The following is a 23,683-nucleotide window of genomic DNA, read 5'->3' on the forward strand; positions in this document are numbered from 1 at the left end:
AAAATCGCAATCGCGGTAAAATCGCTCAGAAAAGCGCTTATAGTCTGTCTGAGCCCTTATGCAGAGAAAGGGAGAAACAGTGAGGAGAAAAAAGCTGAAAGAGAGGGAAGAAGATCGTTAAGTGACAAGACAATATGTTCTGTACAGCACTGTGGAAAATGGCGGCGCTATATAAATACTAAATAATAATATCAATAATTTGCCTCACCAGGATTGCACTTTTATTTAGCTTTCCTGTATAAGAAGAAGACACAGCCCCCCAGCACTAGGGTAAGAGGGAAACAAAGGTGAATGAGGGAGAGCTGGTGCACACCAAGAGTGCTTCTAAACGTTTTTCAAATCGACAGTGATTTGAAAAGCGCTTGGCTAATGTTACTCTGACGGTGTTCTCACAGCAGCATTGTGATTTTTTAAAGATCGCACACATACTGCATGTAGCATTTTTTGGAGCGATTCATTCAAAAATCGCTCTGAAAAATCGCTTCACAAAATCTTACTTGCAAATTGCTAGCAATTGCTATTGCAATTTTGTCGTGCACTAGCCCAGATGGAGGAGGAGTGGAGAGAGACTGAGAATAGCCTGAGATAGAGCAGAGCTGTATTGCAGTCTCACATCACACAAAGGTTACTTGCCTATAATAGGACTCCTGTCCCTACCAGTCTCTCACACAAGTCAGAAAGCAGCCCTCCTGGAGTCTAGGGACTGTCAAAAACTTTTCAACTTGTTTAACCTTCTGCCGCCCGCGTCACGCCAGTAGGCGTGGCCGCGGCGGCAGCCCCAGGACCGCCTAACGCCAATTGGCGTAAAGTCCTGGGGCTCTGTTTTGCATGAGATCACCCGCATGGTGCGTGCGCATCTCATGCTCGGAGGGCGGAGCTCCGCCCCGCCTTCAGTCTCCTGTTAGATGGCGATCACGCCGTCTATTTACTAGGTGCAGCGCTGCGATGAGCAGCAGCGCTGCACTGGGGACAGCCGTGTGACACGGCTGTCCCCATGGGGGACAAGAGAGCGATCGGCTCTCATAGGCAGAAGCCTATGACAGCCGATCGCCATAATTGGCTGGCTGTGGGGAGGGAGGGAGGGAGGGAAGAAATTTAAAGAAACAGGGGTTTTTCAAGAAAAACAAACAATAATATTTATTTAACAAAAAATAAACATGGGGGAGCGATCAGACCCCACCAACAGAGAGCTCTGTTGGTGGGGAGAAAAGGGGGGGGGGGAATCACTTCTGTGCTGAGTTGTGCGGCCCTGCAGCTTGGCCTTAAAGCTGCAGTGGCCAATTTTGCTAAAAATGGCCTGGTCACTAGGGGGTTTAGCCCTGCAGTCCTCAAGTGGTTAAGGCCTTATCCACACATGCAGTCATAACAATGGGGAGAGACAAGACAGATGTTTGCCCACGGACCCTCCAGACAAGCTCTGCATCATGCTGTGTATAATTAACAGCTTGCCTGCCCTCTAATTGCACTTTTATCAGCTAGCCTAGTGTTTCATGTTGCATTACAACAACAAACCTGAATAAACTAGGCAGACACCAGACTGGTCTTAAATCACTGAATGAAAGGAGGCCTTGGGAGAGATTGCCCCCCTTCCCCCCTGGTCAGTCTGCCCCTGGCATCTAATGGCCCATACTCACGGGCTACAATTGTCGCCTCAACCATGTGGCGCACGCGTGTTGCGGCGAAAGGTCGCCCGTGAGTATGAGGCGCGCACCCCGAACCGTCGCTCATTGCTGCTGTCGTCAGGCGATTGGCGGCGGTCAATCGCATGGTGACAGTTGCCGCTGCCACTTCGCCGCAACTGTCGCTAGTCCGCGCGTGTATGCGGACTAGCGACAGCAACCTAATAGCCGGAACATTGAGTTTCCGGCAGGGGGGAGGAACGTCGGCGACAGCTTCCGTCGCATCCCTAGTTCCACTTCCGCGTGTGTATGCGGAGGGACCTGGCGACGAGCTGTCGCGCACACGCTCCCGTGTGCTAGCGACAGGCAGCAAAAGTAGCCCATGAGTATGGGCCATAATGCAACACATTAGACATTAGGCAACACATTACCTGCTTGACTTTTAATTCATTCCTGTTAGAATATCATCAAAAACAGAATACTCATTTCCAATAAAAGAAAGAACATTGCAGGGAATGTTTTGACTATCAAAGCAAGTGAGTTTTGTGTAGCCTTTTGATGAGTTTGAATACCATTGACCCAATGTTATTGTTTTGTTCCTGTGGATTAGGATGACAGAAGGTAAACTTTGTGTTAGGGTTATCAGTCAGGGGACAGCACAAAGATATTAGAAGATTTGTATGTCAAGATAGGGTAAGTGAAGCTAGCATTAGTAGGCATCAAGAAGAAAGGTATTTAAAATTGTAGGGATAGGTACAGTGGGATGTGAAAGTTTGGCCAACCTTGTTAACCACCTGAGCGGTCTGGACGAGCTCAGCTCGTCCAACACCGCCGGAGGCTGCCGCTCAGGCCCTGCTGGGCCGATTTTCATCAAATAAAAAGCAGCACACGCAGCCGGCACTTTGCCAGCCGCGTGTGCTGCCTGATCGCCGCCGCTCTGCGGCGCTCCGCCGCGAGCAGCGGCGAAAGAGGGTCCCCCCAGCCGCCTGAGCCCAGCGTAGACGTCGATGACGTCACTCCGCTCGTCGCTATGGCGACGATGTAAGCAAAACAAGGAAGGCCGCTCATTGCGGCCTTCCTTGTTTATTCTGGGCGCCGGAGGCGATCGGAAGAACGCCTCCGAAGCGCCCTCTAGTGGGCTTTCATGCAGCCAACTTTCAGTTGGCTGCATGAAATAGTTTTTTTTTTATTTAAAAAAAACCCTCCCGCAGCCACCCTGGCGATTTAATCAGAACGCCAGGGTGGTTAATCATCATAATTTTCCTGTATAAATTGTCGGTTGTTAAGATACAAAATGTCAGTTAAATATATCATAGGAAACACACACAGTGATATTTGAGAAGTGAAATGAAGTTTATTGGATTTACAGAAAGTGCACAATAATTGTTTAAATAAAATTAGGCAGGTGCATACATTGGGCACTGTTGTCATTTATAGATTGCAAAACCTTCAGAACTAATTATAGGAACTCAAATTGGCTTGGTAAGCTCAGTGACCCCTGACCTACATACACAGGTGAATCCAATTACGAGAAAGAGTATTCAAAGAGACTCAGAAGTCTCGCTAAAATGAGGTTTTTGTTTTAAAAACCTTATTAACATTATAGTCTCAACTAAAATGGCGCATTCCCGTGGCTGGAACCCCCCACGATCACCCCAAACTCACGGGGGGTACAGGGCAGCAAAATCCACTACTTTCTTGGTCGTGGATTTTGTTGCCACCTCTATGCGCGTCAATCAGCGCGTATCTCCGCCTCTCCCCCACCCCTCTCAGTGAAGGAGGACTGAGAGGGGCGGGGGAGAGGCGGCGATCATCGACGCTGATTGACGCGCATAGAGGCAGAGCTGCGCTGCCTCTATGCGGAAGTTGCCTTCTGTACCCCCGTGAGTTTGGGGTGATCGAGGGGTTTGCAGCCACGGTTCTGCTGCGTTTTAGGTGAGACTATAATGTTAATGAGGTTTTAAAAATAAAAACCTCATTTTAGCAAGACTTCAGAGTCTCTTTAAGGGGATCAATTGTACGCTTCCCTCCTCTTAATTTTCTCTGAAGAATAGCAACAGGGGGCCTCAAAACAACTTTCAAATGACCTGAAGACAAAAAATGTTCACCATCATGGTTTAGGGGAAGGATACAGAAAGCTGTCTCAGAGATTTAAGCTATCCATTTCCACAGTTAGGAACATATTGAGGAAATGAAAGATCACAGGCTCAGTTCAAGTTAAGGCTCAAAGTGGCAGACCAAGAAAAATCTCAGATAAACAGAAGCGACGAATGGTGAGAACAGTCAGAGTCAACCCACTGACCAGCACCAAAGACCTACAACATCATCTTGCTGCAGATGGAGTCACTGTGCAGCGTTCAATCATTCGGTGCACTTTACACAAGGAGATGCTGTATGCGAGAGTGATGCAGAGGAAGCCTTTTCTCCGCCCACAGCACAAACTACGCCGCTTGAGGTATGCTAAAGCACAATTGAACAAGCCAGATTAATTTTGGAATAAGGTGCTGTGGACTGATGAAACTAAAATTTAGTTATTTTGGCATAACAAGGGGAGTTATGAATGGAAAAAAAAAGAAAACAGCATTCCAAGAAAAACACCTGCTACCTACAGTAAAATATGGTGGCGGTTCCATCATGCTGTGGGGCTGTGTGGCCAGTGCAGGGACTGGGAATCTTGTCAAAGTTGAGGGACGCATGGATTCCACTCAGTATCAGCAGATTCTGGAAACCAATGTCCAGGAATCCTTAACAAAGCTGAAGCTGCGCCGGGGCTGGATCTTTCAACAAGACAACGACCCTAAACACTGCTCAAAATCCACCAAGGCATTCATGCAGAGGAACAAGTACATCATTCTGGAATGGCTCTCTCAGTCCCCAGGCCTGAATATAATTGAAAATCTGTGATGTGAGTTAAAGTGAGCTGTCCATGCTCGGAAGCCATCAAACCTGAATGAACTAGAGATGTTTTGTAAAGAGGAATGGTCCAAAATACCTTCAACCAGAATCCAGACTCTCATTGGAACCTACATGAAGCATTTAGAGGCTGTAATTTCTGCAAAAGGAGGATCTACTAAATATTGATTTTATTTCTTTTTTGTGGTGCCCAAATGTATGCACCTGCCTAATTTTGTTTAAACCATTATTGCACACTTTCTGTAAATCCAATAAACTTCATTTCACTTCTCAAATATTACTGTGTGTGTCTCCTTATATGATATATTTAACTGACATTTTTTATCATAACAACCAACAATTTATACAGGAAAATCATGACGATTTTTGCACAAACTTTCGCATCCCACTGTATATAGCGTTATAGGGGATTGGGTAGGGTAAGGTCCTATTCACATAGGCAGTGGCCGAGCTGTGCAATTACTACCTCATAGCCATTGCGTTATGCCACTTACAGTATTGGTATGATGTGGTAGTAGACAGTGGTTTATGCGTTTCCCCATGCATTTGTATAGACTAAATCCATATGTTACCTGTAACTTGACTTCATGCTTTGTGTAACCCAAATGGACACCTACAGGAAGAAGAAGGAAGGAGAATGATGACTGTGGACTGTAGTTACAAAGCAAGCACTAACACTATTATCTTTAGAAAAACATGGTAAGGAATGTGTTTTTCCCCCCAGCACTTCTTTTCTAAAAAAACTAAAGGAGAAAAAGGGCACCCCCTATGGATATTGAGATATATATCAATGAAACAAATACTAGTGCAAAAACCAAGAGTAGGTACAAAATCTCTCTTTATTAAGCCAATTAACAAACATTAAAAACAATTAAAAACAAGGCAACACCATGCCCAGCCCAAACAGGCCCCTTGAATAATGGAATGTTGGCAGTAAGCCCTGAACACAGTCTAGAACACTGTATAGAGATTCTGAGTTATTTATCAAATGCAAAAATAATGTGTACAATTCCTGCGGTGCAGTGGTAATAATATTGCTGCGTCACAATAATGAATCAAAAAGAGTAATAAGTGACACGGCACCACTGCAATACAACAAGAATGAAACACCATACAGAAAGATATATATACACAATGAAATTCTCCTGCGCTAAACATCCATATAAGTGCAACACAATAGTGTGTGATAATATGACCTCACAGAGGAAAATACAGTGCAAGTTTGATACAAACGATGGGTTGAGAAGTAAATATATAAACAATTATAGAGAATCAGGTGAGTGAAGAAGTTCAAGTGATAAAAAGGAGAAACAACCAAGAGGATAGACAAGGAGCAGGAGATGTCAGCAGGGCTTACCTAAATGTAATGGTGAAGAGGGCTGGGGACGGCTGCATGGGCGCTCCTGCACCCGTCCGACTAGTTTCGCCGAAGCTGCTGAGGGACAGCAATCTGTGTGAATTGGCGCGTTATAAATGGTGTCCGGGGGACGTGGCCGCGTCATGGGCTTGACCCCGCGTGCCGTCTGATGTCAGCACGTCGGGGTCAGCCATACGTATATTATGATTTAGTACACATGTGTTGAAGGACTGTGTATTTGCCATCTTGTGGCTGGAATAGAGTATGACAGTGTGTAGAGAAATAGAAAAGTAGATATGCCGCCATCTTGTGAACAAAAATAAAATTGCAGATGCAAAATTACAAGAGAAAAATCAGTACATACAAAGAGAGAATCTGGGAAGAATAAGGTTTATATTAACAAATACCACATGTACATGGTACAAATCATTGAATAAATCTATCCAAAATTTCCACAATGTCAATATCCTCAAGGTGCTGCTGCCCATGCGCCACCAGCTATTTACGCTCAAAAATAGCTGCATTATTTTGAATTTTTTTTTTAAATTATTTTAGAGGTGTCCGGGTTGAAAACTGTGCTGTCCCAATTGTGTATTGGACACAGTGTGGGCTTCACGACTGCTGTCTGGAACCTCATGGTGTTCATTTACGGCCCTGGTACCACCGCTAGGAACCAGGGCCTATTATGTCTGGCTGCCTGCCCTCCTGCTGCCTGCTGCCAGTCTGCCACACACTCAGCACGGTGGCGTGGTGCAGCACGGTGGCGTAGTGGTTAGCTCTCTCGCCTTGCAGCGCTGGGTCCCTGGTTCGAAATCCCAGCCAGGGCACTATCTGCAAAGAGTTTGTATGTTCTCTCCGTGTCTGCGTGGGTTTCCTCCGGGCACTCCAGTTTCCTCCCACATTCCAAAAACATACGGATAAGTTAATTGGCTCCCCCTAAAATTGGCCCTAGACTACAGTACTTACACTACATAATATAGACATATGGCAATGGTAGGGATTAGATTGTGAGCTCCTTTGAGGGACAGTTAGTGACAAGATATATATATAAACATTGTACAGCGCTGCGTAATATGTCGGCGCTATATAAATACTAAATAATAATAAAAAAATAATAATTACAAAGTGCTGCTGCCCATGCGCCACCAGCTATGTCTCGCTGCCCGCCTGCCTGCTGCCAGTCTGCCACACACTCATCCTCCTCACGCTGCCTGCTGTTGTATTTACTCCTGCTGTCTGTGTCTCCACTGCCAGGGAACACATTACAAGGTGCTGCTGCCCATGCGCCACCAGCTATATCTCGCTGCCCGTCTGCCTGCTGCCAGTCTGCCACACACTCATCCTCCTCACGCTGCCTGCTGTTGTATTTACTCATGCTGTCTGTGTCTCCACTGCCATGGAACACATTACAAGGTGCTGCTGCCCATGCGCCACCAGCTATTTACGCTCAAAAATAGCTGCATTATTTTGAAAAAAAAAATATTTTAGAGGTGTCCGGGTTGAAAACTGTGCTGTCCCAATTGTATATTGGACACAATGTGGGCTTCACGACCACTGTCTGGAACCTCATGGTGTTCATTTACGGCCCTGGTACCACCGCTAGGAACCAGGGCCTATTATGTCTGGCTGTCTGCCCTCCTGCTGCCAGTCTGCCACACACTCATCCTCCTCACGCTGCCTGCTGCTGTATTTACTCCTGCTGTCTGTGTCTCCACTGCCAGGGAACACATTACAAGGTGCTGCTGCCCATGCGCCACCAGCTATGTCTCGCTGCCCGCCTGCCTGCTGCAAGTCTGCCACACACTCATCCTCCTCACGCTGCCTGCTGTTGTATTTACTCCTGCTGTCTGTGTCTCCACTGCCAGGGAACACATTACAAGGTTCTGTTGCCCATGCGCCACCAGCTATTTACGCTCAAAAATAGCTGCATTATTTTGAAAAAAAAAAATATTTTAGAGGTGTCCGGGTTGAAAACTGTGCTGTCCCAATTGTATATTGGACACAATGTGGGCTTCACGACCACTGTCTGGAACCTCATGGTGTTCATTTACGGCCCTGGTACCACCGCTAGGAACCAGGGCCTATTATGTCTGGCTGTCTGCCCTCCTGCTGCCAGTCTGCCACACACTCATCCTCCTCACGCTGCCTGCTGCTGTATTTACTCCTGCTGTCTGTGTCTCCACTGCCAGGGAACACATTACAAGGTGCTGCTGCCCATGCGCCACCAGCTATGTCTCGCTGCCCGCCTGCCTGCTGCAAGTCTGCCACACACTCATCCTCCTCACGCTGCCTGCTGTTGTATTTACTCCTGCTGTCTGTGTCTCCACTGCCAGGGAACACATTACAAGGTTCTGTTGCCCATGCGTCACCAGCTATTTACGCTCAAAAATAGCTGCATTATTTTGAAAAAAAAAATTTTTAAATTATTTTAGAGGTGTCCGGGTTGAAAACTGTGCTTTCCCAATTGTGTATTGGACACAATGTTGGCTTCACGACCGCTGTCTGGAACCTCATGGTGTTCATTTACGGCCCTGGTACCACCGCTAGGAACCAGGGCCTATTATGTCTAGCTGCCTGCCCTCCTGATGCCTGCTGCCAGTCTGCCACACACTGTGGGCTTCACAATTGCTGTCTGGAACCTCATGGTGTTTATTTACGGCCCTGGTACCACCGCTAGGACCCAGGGCCTATTATGTCAGTCACATCACACTGCCTGACACACACTACTCCTCCTCCTGTAGCTGCATTGAGCTTCTGCTGTCCGTGTGCTGCTACCACTGCCAGGGAGAACAGAAGAAGAACTATTTTCTGCTGCCACCCACTATCCTACCAGCTATTACCACACTTCAATAGCTGCAACTACTTCCTCCTCCTGCTGATGTCTGTGTTTTACCACCGCCAGGGTATACAGAAAAAGGCGCTGTGGCTTGCAATGTGCCACTACCTATTATGCCATCAACACAAATATAACTATGGTGTTACTAAAATAAAATATTTCCACAAATGAAGTAAAAAAAAATATTACAAAAGAAAGGTAAACCAAGACACATAATATAATGATAGAGAAGAAGAAGAAAGAAGAAGAAGAAGAAGAAAGAAGAAGAAGAAGATATAGAAGAAGAAGATGATATAGAAGAAGAAGAAGATATAGAAGAAGAAGAAGAAGATGATATAGAAGAAGAAAAAGATCATTGAAGAAAATACAAGAAGTAGAAGATGAAGAAGATTCGAGTAGAAGAAGATATAGAAGAAGAAGAAAAAGAAGAAGATATAGAAGAAGAAGAAAAAGAAGAAGATATAGAAGAAGAAGATGAAGACGACGTAAATTAAGACTTCCAACTTACAACCATTTTGGACACTTTTGATGAAGTTAATTTACTATTTTTGATACCTTTTTTTATAACTACTACATCACCACATAATCACTTGATGTTTTTCTTCATAAAAAAGGTGGTTTCATGCATCATTGACCTCCAATACAAGTTTTAAAAGCTATTTAAGGCCAGCTCGAATATTTTACTCGAATACAGACTCGGATAGTGACGTCGGATATCCGAGGTCGAATCGGATATTCGATTAACTCGAATACAGAACTGCGAGTGAATTCGGATAGTTTACTGTCCGAATTCGACCAAACTCGAATAGGATAATGAGGTATCCGATCAACACCCACCTCACTGCATATACCTACCTTTTGTGTTCAGTGAACCCACCTCATCACAGCATATACCTAGCTGTTGTGTTTAGTGAACCCACCTCATCACAGCATATACCTAGCTGTTGTGTTGAGTGAACCCACCTCATCACAGCATATACCTAGCTGTTGTGTTCAATGAACCCACCTCCCTGCATATACCTACCTTTTGTGTTCAGTGAACCCACCTCATTACTGCATATGCCTACCTTTTGTGTTCAGTGAACCCACCTAATCACTGCATATACCTACCTTTTGTGTTCAGTGAACCCATTACATCACTGCATATACCTACCTTTTGTGTTGAGTGAACCCACCTCATCACAGCATATACCTAGCTGTTGTGTTGAGTGAACCCACCTCATCACAGCATATACCTAGCTGTTGTGTTCAGTGAACCTACCTCACTGCATATACCTACCTTTTGTGTTCAGTGAAACCCACCTCAGAGTCATCACAGCATATACCTAGCTGTTGTGTTCAGTGAACCTACCTCACTGCATATACCTACCTTTTGTGTTCAGTGAACCCACCTCATCACAGCATATACCTAGCTGTTGTGTTGAGTGAACCCACCTCATCACAGCATATACCTAGCTGTTGTGTTCAGTGAACCCACCTCACTGCATATACCTACCTTTTGTGTTCAGTGAACTCACCTCATCACTGCATATACCGACCTTTTGTGTTGAGTGAACCTACCTCATCACTGCATATACCTACCTTTTGTGTTCAGTGAACCCACCTCATCACAGCATATACCTAGCTGTTGTGTTCAGTGAACCCACCTCATCACAACATATACCTAGCTGTTGTGTTCAGTGAACCCACCTCACTGCATATACCTACCTTTTGTGTTGAGTGAACCCACTTCATCACTGCATATACCTACCTTTTGTGTTCTGCGAATCCACCTCATCACAGCATATACCTATCTGTTGTGTTCAGTGAACCCACCTCATCACTGCATATACCTACCTTTTGTGTTGAGTGAACCCACCTCATCACAGCATATACCTAGCTGTTGTGTTCAGTGAACCCACCTCATCACTGCATTTACCTACCTTTTGTGTTCAGTGAACTCACCTCATCACTGCATATACCTACTACCTGTTTTGTTCAGTGCACCCAACTACCTACGTGAGTGCACACAGTGTGATATACCTCTCCATGCAAACCTGTTAACTGCACCTGTGTGACTGAACATTGTGTTAGTCAAGTCAGTGCATACCTTTCACTTCATCCCCCCCCCCCCCCGATATGGACAAAACAGGTAGAGGAAGAGGTAGAGGCAGACACAGAGGAATGCCACCCACCATCGGCAGGTCTGTGCGAGGTCATGTTGATGTGATTTTGTGCGGCTCTGGCCCAAAGTACATTGCTCAGAAGAATCACGTGCCATCAACTCCCAAGATTGTCAGGACGTGGTTGACTATTTAACAAAGAACACCTCGGGCTTGATTCACAAAGTGGTGCTAACCTACTTAGCACGTCTAAAGTCTTTAGACGCGCTAACCAGGGTGCTAAGTAGGTTAGCACCGGATGTCTCAATCAGATCGCGCGCTAACTTTACGCGCGCAAAGTTTTACGCGCGCAAAGTTTTACGCGCGCTAAGTCCCATAGGCTTTAATGGGCACTTCGCGCGGAGCGCTTGTTTAGACGTTCTAAGGGGGTTTTCACAGGCGTGCTAACAGTTAGCACCGCTTTGTGAATCAAGCCCCTCATCTCCCGCAGCCACCAGCGCTACTACAAGCACCACATCCACTGCATTTGACACTTTGCAGGAGTTATTTGGTGGTGAAATCAATGATTCCCAGCCACTACTGCAACAACAAGATGAAGGCGCTAAGCAAGTTACACCACCTCATATGTCTGAGTTAGGCGGCGACAATGTGGACATAACTTGTGAAGATGATGAAGTACCTGCTGTTGGTGCAGTTTTGGAGGTGTCTGAAGCAAGCGAAGCTGGGCAGGATGATTAGGATGATGACGAGGATATGGATCCCACGTATGTTCCCAATAGAGGAGATGAACAGGGGGACAGTTCAGAGGGGGAGTCAGAGAGGAGTAGAAGGAGACGAGTTCCTGAAAGAAGCAGGGGGAGCTCGTCGTCAGAAACAGCTGGTGGCAGTGTCCGGTGGCATGTATCTTTGAGCGGAAGAAGCCAATTTCTGCCAGTTACCCCCTTGCCCGGCGTCTGACAGCTGGCTTGGCGGAACTGTTGGCTTGGCAGCTGTTACCATACCAGCTGGTGGACTCTGAGGCCTTCCATAAATTTGGGGCCATTGGGACACCGCAGTGGAAGATACCAGATCGCAATAGAGGAGATGAACAAGGGGACAGTTCAGAGGGGGAGTCAGAGAGGAGTAGGAGGAGACGAGTTGCTGAAAGAAGCAGGGGGAGCTCATTGTCAGAAATAGCTGGTGGCAGTGTCTGGCGCTATGTATCACCACCTATGGACAGCCAGCCAACATGCCCTTCAGCGTCAGCTGCTGAGGCCACCATAGTGCCATCACCCCAGGGGGATCAGCGGTTTGGAAATTTTTTAGTGTGTCTGCTTCAGATCGGAGCAAAACCATCTGTTCTCTCTGCCTCTAAAAATTGAGCCGTAGAAAGGCAAACACTCACGTAGGGACAAGTGCCTTACGAAGGCACCTGGAGAAAAGGCACAAACTGCAATGGGAAGAGCACCTGAGGAAAAGCAGCACACAAAAGAAAAGCCACCCTCCTTCTCTTCCTCCTTCAGGTGCAGCGTCTTCAGCCGCTTTCTCCCTTGCACCTTCACAGCCACCCTCCTCCACTCCGCCTCTGACCTTGAGCGGTTCCTGCTCCTCTGCCCACAGCAGCCAGGTGTCCGTAAAGGATATTTTTGAGTGGAAGAAGCCAATTTCTGTCACCCCCTTGCCCGACGTCTGACAGCTGGCGTGGTGGAACTGTTAGCTCGCCAGCTGTTACCATACAAGCTGGTGGACTCTGAGGCCTTCCGTAAATTCTTGGCCATTGGGACACTGCAGTGGAAGATGCCAGGCCGCAATTATTTCTCTAAAAAGGCGATACCCAAACTGCACCATGAAGTGGAGAGGCAAGTAGTGTCATCTCTGGCACACAGCGTTGGGTCAAGGGTCCACCTGACTACGGATGCCTGGTCTGCCAAGCACGGTCAGAGCCGCTATGTCACTTACACAGCCCATTGGGTCAACCTGGTGACCAATGGCAAGCAGGGAGTACGTGGCTGTGCAGCGGACCAACTTGTGACACCTCCATGGCTTGCAGGCAGGCCTCCTGCCACCTCCTCTTAACCTGCTACATCCTCTTCGCTGTCATCATCCTCCTCCTCCTTGGCTGGTGCCGCGATCTCCTCTTCAGCTACACAGCCCCATCTCCCAAGGGCCTATGCTGCATGCCAGGTACAAGGGTGTCACGCCATCTTAGACATGTCTTGCCTCAAAGCGGAGAGTACACTGGAGCAGCTCTCCTGGCTGCTCTTAACAAACAGGTGGAACAGTGGCTGACCCTGCACCAGCTGGAGATCAGCAACGTGGTATGTGACAACGGCAGCAATCTCCTTTCCGCTTTGAATTTGGGAAAGCTGACACATGTACCCTGCATGGCACATGTGCTGAATCTAGTCATTCAAAGATTTGTGTCAAAGTACCCAGGCTTAGAGGACATCCTGAAGCAGGCCAGGAAGTTGTGTGGGCATTTCAGGCGGTCTTACATGGCCATGGCACACTTTGCGGACATTCAGTGGAGAAACAACTTGCCGGTGAGACGCTTGATATGTGATAGCCCGACTCACTGGAATTCAACCCTGCTCATGTTCTCTCGCCTGCTAGAACAGGAGAAAGCCATCACCCAGTACCTCTACAATTTCAGTAGAAGGATACAATCTGGGGAGATGGGGATGTTGTGGTCAGACAACTGGACACTGATGCTAAATGCATGCAGGCTCATGTGGCTGAGGAGGTGACCAACCTGGTGAGTCGCAGTGAAGGCACCATCAGTGACTTGATCCCCTACACTTACTTCCTGGAGCGTGCCGTGCGTAGAGTGGTGGATCAAGCTGTGGAGGAGCGTGAAAAGGAACAATTACGGCAGGAACAGTTGTGGGAGCAATTTACATCAGAGCCAGATGTTTCCTCAACACGTGCAGCAGCAGAGAGGGGGGAGGAGGACGAAGAGTCGTGTGGGGAAGAGGAGTCAGACTCAGATGATGAGGAATGTGTTTCTGTGGAGGAGGAGGAGGAGGAGGCAGCGGCAGAAGAACAACCACAGCAGGCGTCGCAGGGGGCTTGTGCTGCTCAACGTCCCCGTGGTATTGTTCGTGGCTGGGGGAGGAGGAGGAGGACTTACCTGACATCACTGAGGAAGAGCAAGTGGAGATGAAGAGTATGTCTGGATCCAACTTTGTGCAGATGGCATCTTTCATGCTGTCCAGCCTGTTGAGGGACCCCCGTATAAAAAAACTCAACGGGAATGAGCTGCACTGTGCGGCCACGCTACTAGACCCTCGGTATAGGCATAAAGTGGTGGACATGTTACCAAGTCACCTGAAGGCATAAAGGATGCAGCACATGTAGAACAAGCTGGAAAGTATGCTTTACAATGTGTATAAGGGTGATGTCACAGCACAACGCAATAAAGGTGCCAATACCAGTAATCCTTCTCCCATGTCCACGCTAAAGGACAGGACGCTCCAGCGATCTCATGGTGATGTCGGACATGCGGACATTTAGTTCAATGCCTCGCCTTAGCGCTTCCAGATCCACCCTCCACTAACGCCTGGACCGGCAGGTAGCCGGTGCGTTACACAGTGAGTTTGGTGTGTCATTGTGAAGCAGTACTCTAATTACACTCCCTGATTGATGTATATGTTATGGCCAAAACCAGAAATCGGCCAATTCTAGAATTGGCCGGCCGTTTCTAGAACTGGCCGATTTGACGTCGGCCAAAGTCCAAAATGCTGGGAATTTCTGACATTGGCCGGCCAGTGCTAGAACCGGCCAAAGTCAGACGGCCAAAGTCCAAAAACGCAAAAATCCCAGAACATCCCGGGTCCTGTCCAGCACCATGAATGGCACTGGGAACTTCTTTCTATTTGTTACTTACAGCTGATACAAATCCTGCAATAAATCTGCAGTGTGTCTACATCCTGCTTTCTTGGGAGCAGACATATTAACATCCTGTGCTTTTAAATTAGCTGCTCTGCTGTGGCAGTCAGGTGACACAGGGGAGAGGGGGATGCATGGCTGGAGGGTGCTTTGCTAGGCGCTATGCGTGACTGGAGAGGGGGGGGGCTTTGCTGAGGGGGGGGAGCCTTTGCTGGGCGTTTGCATGGCGGGGGGCCTTTGCTGGGCACTTTGCATGGTGGGGGGGATTTGCTGGGCGCTTTGCATGGCGGGGGGGATTTGCTGGGCGCTTTGCATGGCGGAGGGGATTTGCTGGGCGCTTTGCATGGCTGGGGGGGGGGGGGGGAGTTGCTGGGTTTTTGCATGGCTGGGGTTTGATATGCTGGACACTGTGCATTGCTGGGGTAGTTTTGCATGGCTGTGGGGGGTGGGGGCTTTTCTGGCTGCTTTGCATGGCGGGGGGGGGGGGGGCTTTTCTAGCTGCTTTGCATGGCTGGGGGGGGGGAAGGATTTGCTGGTCGCTTTGCATGGCTGGGGTAGGGTGATTTGCTGGCCGTTTTGCATGGCTGGGGGGATGGGTATGCTGGGCGCTTTGCTGGGCACTGTGCATGCTGGGGTAGTTTTGCATGGCTGTGGGGGCTTTTCTGGCTGCTTTGCCGTGCATGACTGGGGGGGGCAGCCGGCGCTATTTCCAGACCCCAGATCAGAGCGGCGGAGAGAAACAGAGCAGCACGCACGCTACCCGCCCTGACCCATACACTTCACATGCGGAAGTGAGCAATGACGTCACTTCTGCATGGAAGTGTAAGCGTCTTGCGGGTCGCGTGTGCGGCGCTGCTCTGCCTCTCTTTAACTCTCTGGTCCGGGTCGTCCTGATGTGAGGTCTGGCTAGCGGCAGCGGGGGAGGAGAGGTGAGCGGCAGTTCGGGACTTGGCCGGCCACACTTAGCCAGAACGCGTTCTGGCCGGCCAAAGTCCGGAGGTACAGTTTATTTCTGACATTGGCCGCATCAGCTGGGCACTTCTAGATTTGACCGGCCAGAACCCGAAGTGGCCAGACTTCGGGTTCTGGCCGTAACATATACACATGCAAGATGTTTGAGAGCACTTTAGTCCTGCAATTTAGCATTCAATGTGATTTCTGCCCTTAAAACGCTGCTTTGCATCAAATCCAGATTTTTCCCCGGGACTTTTGGCTTCCATCCCACTCATCCATGCCCCCTCCAGGTGTTAGACCCCTTGAAACATCTTTTCCATCACTTTTGTGGCCAGCATAAATGTTTCTAGTTTTCAAATTTCGCATCCCCATTGAAGTCTATTGCGGTTCACGGAAGTTCGCGCGAACCGAACCTTTTGCGGAAGTTCGCAAACCTAATATCGGAGGTTCGGGCCATCTCTATACATCAGGAGATGTAGAGTAGTCTGTAGGAGGGCAATAAGCCAATGTCCAGAACGCTACCTCCATCTTTGTGCAAGCAGGAAAAGGAGGAGCACTTGTCAGAGCCCTGCAAAATGACCTCCAGCGGGCCACAAATGTCTATGTGTCTGTTCAAACGGTCAGAAACAGACTCCATGAGGGTGGTATGAGGGCCTGACGTCCACAGGTGGGTGTTGTGCTGACAGCCCAGCACCATGCAGGATGTTTGGCATTGGCCAGAGAACACCAAGATTGTCCAATTTACCACAGGTACCTTGTGCTCTTTACAGATGAAAGCAGGTTCACACTGAGCACATGTGACAGATGTGACAGAGTCTTGAGATGCAGTGCAGAAAATTCTACTGCCTGCAACATCCTCCAGCATGACCAGTTTGGCATTGGGTCAGTAATGGTGTGGGGGTGGCATTTCTTTGGGAGGCCGCAAAGTCCAGAGGTAGCCTGACTGCCATTAGATACCCAGATAAGATCCTCAGACCCCTTGTGAAACCATATGCTGGTGTGGTTGACTCTGGGTTTCTCCTAATACAAGACAATGCTAGACCTCATGTAGCTGGAGTGTGTCAGCAGTTCCTGCAAGACAAAGGGATTGATGCTATGGACTTGCCTGCCCATTCCCCAGACTTGAATCCAATTGAGCACATCTGGGACATCATGTCTTGCGCTAGCCACCAACGCCACGTTGCACCACAAACTATCCAGGAGTTAGTGGATGGTTTAGTACAGGTCTGGGAGGAGATCCCTCAAGAGACCATCCGCAACCTCATCAGGAGCATGCCCAGGCATTGTAGGGAGCTCATACAGGCACATGGAGGCCACACACACTACTGAGCCTCATTTTGTCTTGTTTTAAGGACATTACATCAAAGTTGGATCAGCCTGTAGTGTTTTTGTTTCACTTTAATTTTTAAATGGGACTCCAAATCCAGACCTCCATGGGTTGATAAATTTAATTTCCATTGATAATTTTTGTGTGATTTTGTTGTCAGCACATTGACTATGTAAAGAACTAAGTATTTAGTAAGAATATGGAAATGAACAGAGGCAGCAAAAGGATAAAAGTAGTTAAAACTTAAAAAAAAGTGGTGGTCTTACCTCCTCCAAGCAGACACAAAAACAGGTTGGCGATATATCAACAAGCAAATTTATTTATATATACACTCCAGAGGGTCAAAGCAACAAGTTTCGCAGGTCTGGCCCCGTTTTATCAGGCATTAGGGGATGGAGCATACAGCAACAAGTGTCTATGACAGAGGCGCTAGGCTGAGACATAGACACTTGTTGCTGTATGCTCCATCCCTTATTGCCTGATGAAGCAGGGCCATACCTACGAGACGCGTTGCTTTGACCCTTTTGAGTGTATATATAAATAAATTTGCTTGTTGACATAATCTCAACCTGTTTTTGTGTCTGCTTGGAGGAGGTAAGTCCACCACTGCCTCCCCCATTTTTTTTTTTAAGTTTTAGCTACTTTTATTCTTTTTGTGCTTCTGTTCATTGCCCCATTGTTCGAGTCCACCCATGGTGGAAGGGTGCTAACCCCTTGTTTCCTGATCTACAGAGAGCGACTTCTTAATCCTGAGTGGGGACAGGTCTGATCTTCCCACCTGCATCTACAGTGGTTGCCTTAGTGGTAACCCATGTTTGTTAGTATAACTTTACTTACTTGCCTGTCATTACCCACATCAATCTAGTGCATACTGTACTATATTGGGCTCTTCGTGTTCTCTCGTTTTCTCGTTATTTAATAAGAATATTTCATTCATTCAGATCTAGTATGTCTTATTTTTGTGTTCCCTTTATTTTTTGAGCAGTGTACTTCTTTCTATTGCACAGGAACTGAAAACTTGGAAAGCTATGTAAACTAAAATATGTGCGGTCTCCATGGCTACAAGGAAGTATGACTTAAATCACCTTCCATGCCTCAAATTGTTTTGCGTTTAGACAGACTTTAAGAGGCACTTGGAACAGCAGCTGCAACAGAAAAATGAGTCACTTCCATCAGTATTTTCAAAAAGATGCGTTTATTACTTTAGGCTGATGTTTCATAAACTCTCTGTAGGTCATGAATAAGATAAAATGGAAAATCTTCAATTTTTAACACATTAAAGCGGATCGGAGATGAAAAACTAACAAGTAATTTCTCTATATATCTTATCTAAAGTTTAGATAGTTTACGCTGCAAATCTAGCTGCAAACGGCTAGTTTATGATTATTTATTCTTGTAATACAATGAGGGCAGCCGTGTTCTGTTTGTCACATTGTCACAGGCTGAGGGCTGGAGATGCTATCAGCTTTCCTGTGTGTAAATTCAGTCCCCTCTCCTCCTCCCTCCTCCCCTCTGCCTCGATTAGTTTACAGGGAATTAGCTTATTAAAACAAAACACTTGAGGAATGCCCTATAAACTATATGAAAGGAACACAATTATGCAATGAGTAAAAGTTCCACTTTAAGCTTAGTTTATAAACTAAAGACAAAATACCACGTGCTCAGAGAAATCAACTATAAAATACAAAAGGTGCTGGCGCAAGGCACACACTTTGGCACTAGAGGCAGACAGAGTCCTCGGTATTACCATAGCCTGCAATGGTACTTGTGGATATGGCGCGCCACAGATCTCAAAGGACAACAGAAGTGAAGTGAGAGGCATATGGAAGCTGCCATATTTATTTCCTTTTAAGCAATACCAGTAGCCTGACAGTCCTACTGATCTTCTGTCTCCTATATGTTAGCCATAGACCCTGAACAAGCATGCAGATTTTTATGATTCTGAAATTTTTATCAAATCTGACAAGATTAACTGCATGCTTGTTTCTGGTGTGATTCAGACACTCCTGCAGTCAAATCAACCAGCAGGGCTGCCAGGCAACTGTTATTACTTAAAAGACAACTGTAGTGAGGAGAATATAGAGGGTGCCATATTTATTTACATTTAAACTATACTAGTTACCTAAAGTAGAGGAGGAGCACTCCATAGTGTAACAACGCTTTATTAAAACAAATTGCGCAAAATAAAAATTAACTTACTAGATGTAAGTTGTGTACAAGCATGTAGTCAGGCTTTGCAGCCTTAAAACCCTTCCTTGGTGGGTGCACCTCAAACTGCCGTGGCCATCGTAGTCGAGTGGATCAGGTGGAGAGTGACCCTGGATGCTCCCCAAGGGATAAACGTGTGCTGGTTGTGTTATTACGCGTTTCGGCGTTCCACGCCTTCGTCAGATAACGCTACCAGCCTGCACACGAGATGTTTATATACTCTCTATTTGGAGGGAAATGTCACTAGTTACCTGGCTATTTGGCTGCAGAAGCGTCTGAATCACACCAGAGACATTCAGGAATGTCAAACTGACTAGCATAGAAACTAAATGTACACGTTGCGGGTGTGACCATGTTACCTTACTTGACAATGTTAGGCCAAATTTGACAGCTTGCAGGCCAGAGTTTGACATGCATGGATTAGAGATGATGTTTTTTATGCAGAGGGAGCTATTATGCTACTAGTATAAAAAATGTAAACAGAGTTGCTTAGATGGTACTCATTTTTACTCTGTGTTCATGCAGAAGTAGTTCCTAACTAAAGTATAGAAAAGAGTGCATGATTAATTTGGGATGTAAGAAAAAATGGTCACACACCCCAAGTATATCATTTCTAATTGTTGTAAACACAGGCTGCTTTGTCTTAAAGAGGAACACCTGATAAAATAATGTGATAAAAAAGTGCTTCAAGTTGACAATAATTATGTATAAATAATTTAATTTAGTCAGTGTTTGCCCATTGTAAAATCTTTCCTCTCCCTGATTTACATTCTGACATTTACCACATGGTGACATTTTTACTGCTGGCAGGTGATGTCAGTGGAAGGAGATGCTGCTTGCTTTTTTGGCAGTTGGAAACAGCTGTAAACTGCTGTTATTTCCTACAATGCAACAAGGCTCCCACACTGACACCACACTGTGGGTGAGGTTTTACCGTATCAGCCTTTCAAAGCCCCCTGATGATCCATTTATGAAAAGGAAAATATTTCTCATGGGAAAGGTGGTATCAGCTACTGATTGGGATAAAGTTACATTTTTGGTTATGGGTTCTCTTTCTATTATGTAGTTAAAGGGGCAAGCCCTGAGGTTGCAGCTTCACACTAGCTTTTTGTTATACCCAGTAACTTAGCTACAGACTATTGTGTAATTTGGACCCAGGCCCCCCTACATTAATGTACCCTCCCCACCACACCAGTATGGTAAGCAGATGGGCTACCCCCTCCATCCCTGTTACTGTGAGATGAAAAGCAGGACCAGGATGTAGTAGTACATGCAGCGCTGGATCCCGGTAATGAGAGTATCTGATTATCCACTCTGCCACTGTTGATTTGCCTACCACTGCGGCCCCCTACCCAGCATGTGGGGCTGACAAGCGGGCCCCCCATGGCCATGGTTCCCTTTGCGTCAGCGACCACTGGGACCGCAGTTTTTAAGGCACTGGGCATATCCTAATGGTCCTTTTACACTACAAAGAAAAGAAAATATGCGCCTATTGGTATATCAGCAGCTGTAATGGACTAGGCAATCCTCCAATACCAACCAGTTAAAAATATATATAAAATAGTGTCCACATCACTAGCAAAAGTTTCTGCATGTCAACCTTTTGCCAGTACAGTTCTGTGGCTCTGCTCACGTCTCTGTGTTGTAACAGATTGCGGTATTATAACTCGCTGCTAAGGCTTTAAAACAGCATGTATGTCCAGTCTCCATTGCAGTTCACACACATTATAATGCATGGGTTATGCAATGCGTACAGTGTGAATCCAGCCTAACTGGAATTATAGGTCCCCTCTGAGCATAGCACCTACATTGTACAGGTCCCTGTCTTTGAACATAAGTGCCTAGACAGTTCCTATTTTTATGCGGAGGCAGCTGTTACATAAAACAAAGTTAATCTGGAATGCTTGTTGATAGAAGTCTATATTTAATTTTATTAGTTGCTCAGTCATTGGACATAATCTCACACTGTACAGTAAGGTATCATGTCTGAGGAAAATCATCATACATCATTTAATCCTTCAAAATATTTATTTACTCACATGGCATACAAAAAATAAGTATACTTATCAGTGTGAGGCTAAGACTGACGCTGCTCACACCATGTAATGTCTGTAGTATGCTTGAATATAATGGAGAGCCATGAGGAAAGCTACTATATTTACAATACCCATAAATATAAGACATCAATCAGAAGATCACCTGTTACAGTATTCTGTCGGACAACCAGCTATCGCCATGCACAGACACCATATATGCTTATACTCCGGGTCCTTTTAATATAACTCAAGCACGCAATGGCTACATGGCAGGAAAACTTCTTGTTGGACAATTTATTTCCCCCGAAATCAGCTGGGGATGGGGAACTCAGACACATAATCATTTTCTGATTGGACCATTATCAGCCAGACAACACAAGTCATCTTAAGTCCTAAAGGGAAAAAAAAAACATCCTCACCATTAGGCTCCTTTATTCAAGCTGCAAGAAACTCATTGCTGCACATCCAGTGTTTAGCTTCTCTCTAGTGCACCTACATAATAGTATGCAAAGTTTAAAACAAGCTTGTTGACACTACTTCTACAAAATGGATACTTCACTTGCATTTACTTCAAATACATTACTAGCTGAAAATAGCCTTGTTTGCCTCAGTACCGGACGGGCTTTCACTTCAAGCATTATATTTACAGGATTGGGATAGCTTATCATTTAGCCAGTAGACCATGTAGGGAAGACAGCATGTACTTAACAAAATCACTTTCATGTATATTTTTTCCGGTACCTAACAGCACATTCCACAGCTGCGTGAGGAGGGTAAAGGTATGAGAACCTGGCACAATGGCCTCTATAGAAAAAGCCAAACATATTTTATGGTAAGGTGACCCATAGAAATCAATCACTTATCTTGGTTTATTGTACTGACAGCACTGAACCAATGAAAGGAGACCGCAAATTGCCTTGAATGTATGTGATAAAATATCGCCATTTGTAAAAATAAAAAAAGTAAAAAATAGTATTGCCATGTAATATGTATTCAATGAAAAACTTCATTATTCATATAATTTATTTAAATTAGAGAAAATATTCTGAATGGTTGCTCTTTAAGCACACATTTTCTTTACACATTAAATTGTTTCTTATTCCTATGGATAACTGTGTAGGCACATGTAATGTTACTGTTTTATCAATTCACAAGCTCAGGCATCTGGTTAAACGACACCCGAGGCAAGGCCATCTTCCTTCTCCTAAAAATGACTTTTTAAGTTATTCCACAGGTTTATTTTATGTTTAAATCTACTTTTTAAGTTTTAACTGTTTTATTGTTTTTGCTCAATGGCACATTCATTGAAGTATGCCAGAGCTAAAATTTATGAACGTTTGACCCTTTTTATCTCTTTCCTGCTCAGAAGGCATTTTCTGCTATGAAAGTGTTTTATAGTTGGAACTTCTTATCAGTGAGGGTCACACTGTAGTCACTTCCTGTCTGAGTCAGGACTGAGTCAGCCACTTACATGCCTGATATTTAACTCTCTTAGGCAGAGAAAGAAAAAAAGGAACACAGCATAGTTATTTGTGTGCTAGGCACTGTACATACCCATGTCTATCTCATCATGTCACATGTCACCTTGTGATAACAGTTTTAGAGTGGAAACCTTGATTTTTTTTTATTACCCATTCATGAAGGTCTTTTTAATGCAATAGGGGATTAAACATCACATATGGAATTCAAATCACAATGGTCTCAATTTTGGTAGCTATGTACGGTAAATATTTTTGTTGGTAAAATACCTCATGCGGTATTTTCCTCTTTTTTTTTACAATTCTGGAAGATTTTTCCACACTTCCGAACATGTGGTAAAACATGTGTTAAAACACAAGGAAAATGCATAAAGTGTGGTAAAAAATGTGGTATTTCAACAGTATTGTATTAATATTTATTTATTATTAACATATTAAAAACATAATTCTGAGATTGTGGTCTTAATTAAAACTTTAGACATGTGCTTAATGTTTCTGCTTTCATTGAAAATTCATAAAAAAAAAATTCACTTTAAAACCACTAGAGATGGCCCGAACCTCCGATTTTCGGTTTGCGAACTTCCGCAAATGTTTGGTTCGCGAACCGCAATAGACTTTAATGGGGAGGCGAACTTTGAAAACTAAAAACACTTATGCTGGCCAGAAAAGTGATGGAAAAGATGTTTCAAGGGGTCTCAGGCCCAGTGCACACCAAAACCGCTAGCAGATCTGCAATACGCTAGCGGTTTTGGAAGCTGATTTCAGAGCGATTCTATTTATGTTTAGAGAGGTTTTCTAAACATACCTAGCGGTTTTGGGTGCATTTTTGTGTAGCAGATTACACATACTGTTACAGTAAAGGCTGTTACTGTACAGCTTCTGTAACAAAAACGCCTGGCAAACCGCTCTGAAGTAGCGTTTTTCAGAGCGGTTTGTGTTTTTCCTATACTTTACAATGAGGCTGAAACGCTTCTGCAAACCGCAAA

The 23,683-nt window shown here is 45.6% G+C and overlaps 1 long non-coding RNA gene across 2 annotated transcripts in view; it reads right to left on the minus strand.

Annotated features, from left to right (window-relative positions):
• Positions 1–5,102: 5,102 nt before the first annotated feature.
• Positions 5,103–23,683, minus strand: part of LOC137535666 (uncharacterized) — a 132,920-nt gene continuing 114,339 nt past the window's right edge. Inside the window, exon 4 of one of the 2 annotated variants that reach the window (XR_011024429.1) lies at positions 5,103–5,145. This is a non-coding gene — a long non-coding RNA (uncharacterized lncRNA). Of the gene's footprint in view, positions 5,146–21,496; positions 21,612–23,683 lie in introns of those variants that run through there. The other variant, XR_011024428.1, reaches the window with a different exon arrangement.

Source organism: Hyperolius riggenbachi, chromosome 10 (genome assembly GCF_040937935.1).
Source record: "Hyperolius riggenbachi isolate aHypRig1 chromosome 10, aHypRig1.pri, whole genome shotgun sequence".
Taxonomy (NCBI): domain Eukaryota; kingdom Metazoa; phylum Chordata; class Amphibia; order Anura; family Hyperoliidae; genus Hyperolius; species Hyperolius riggenbachi.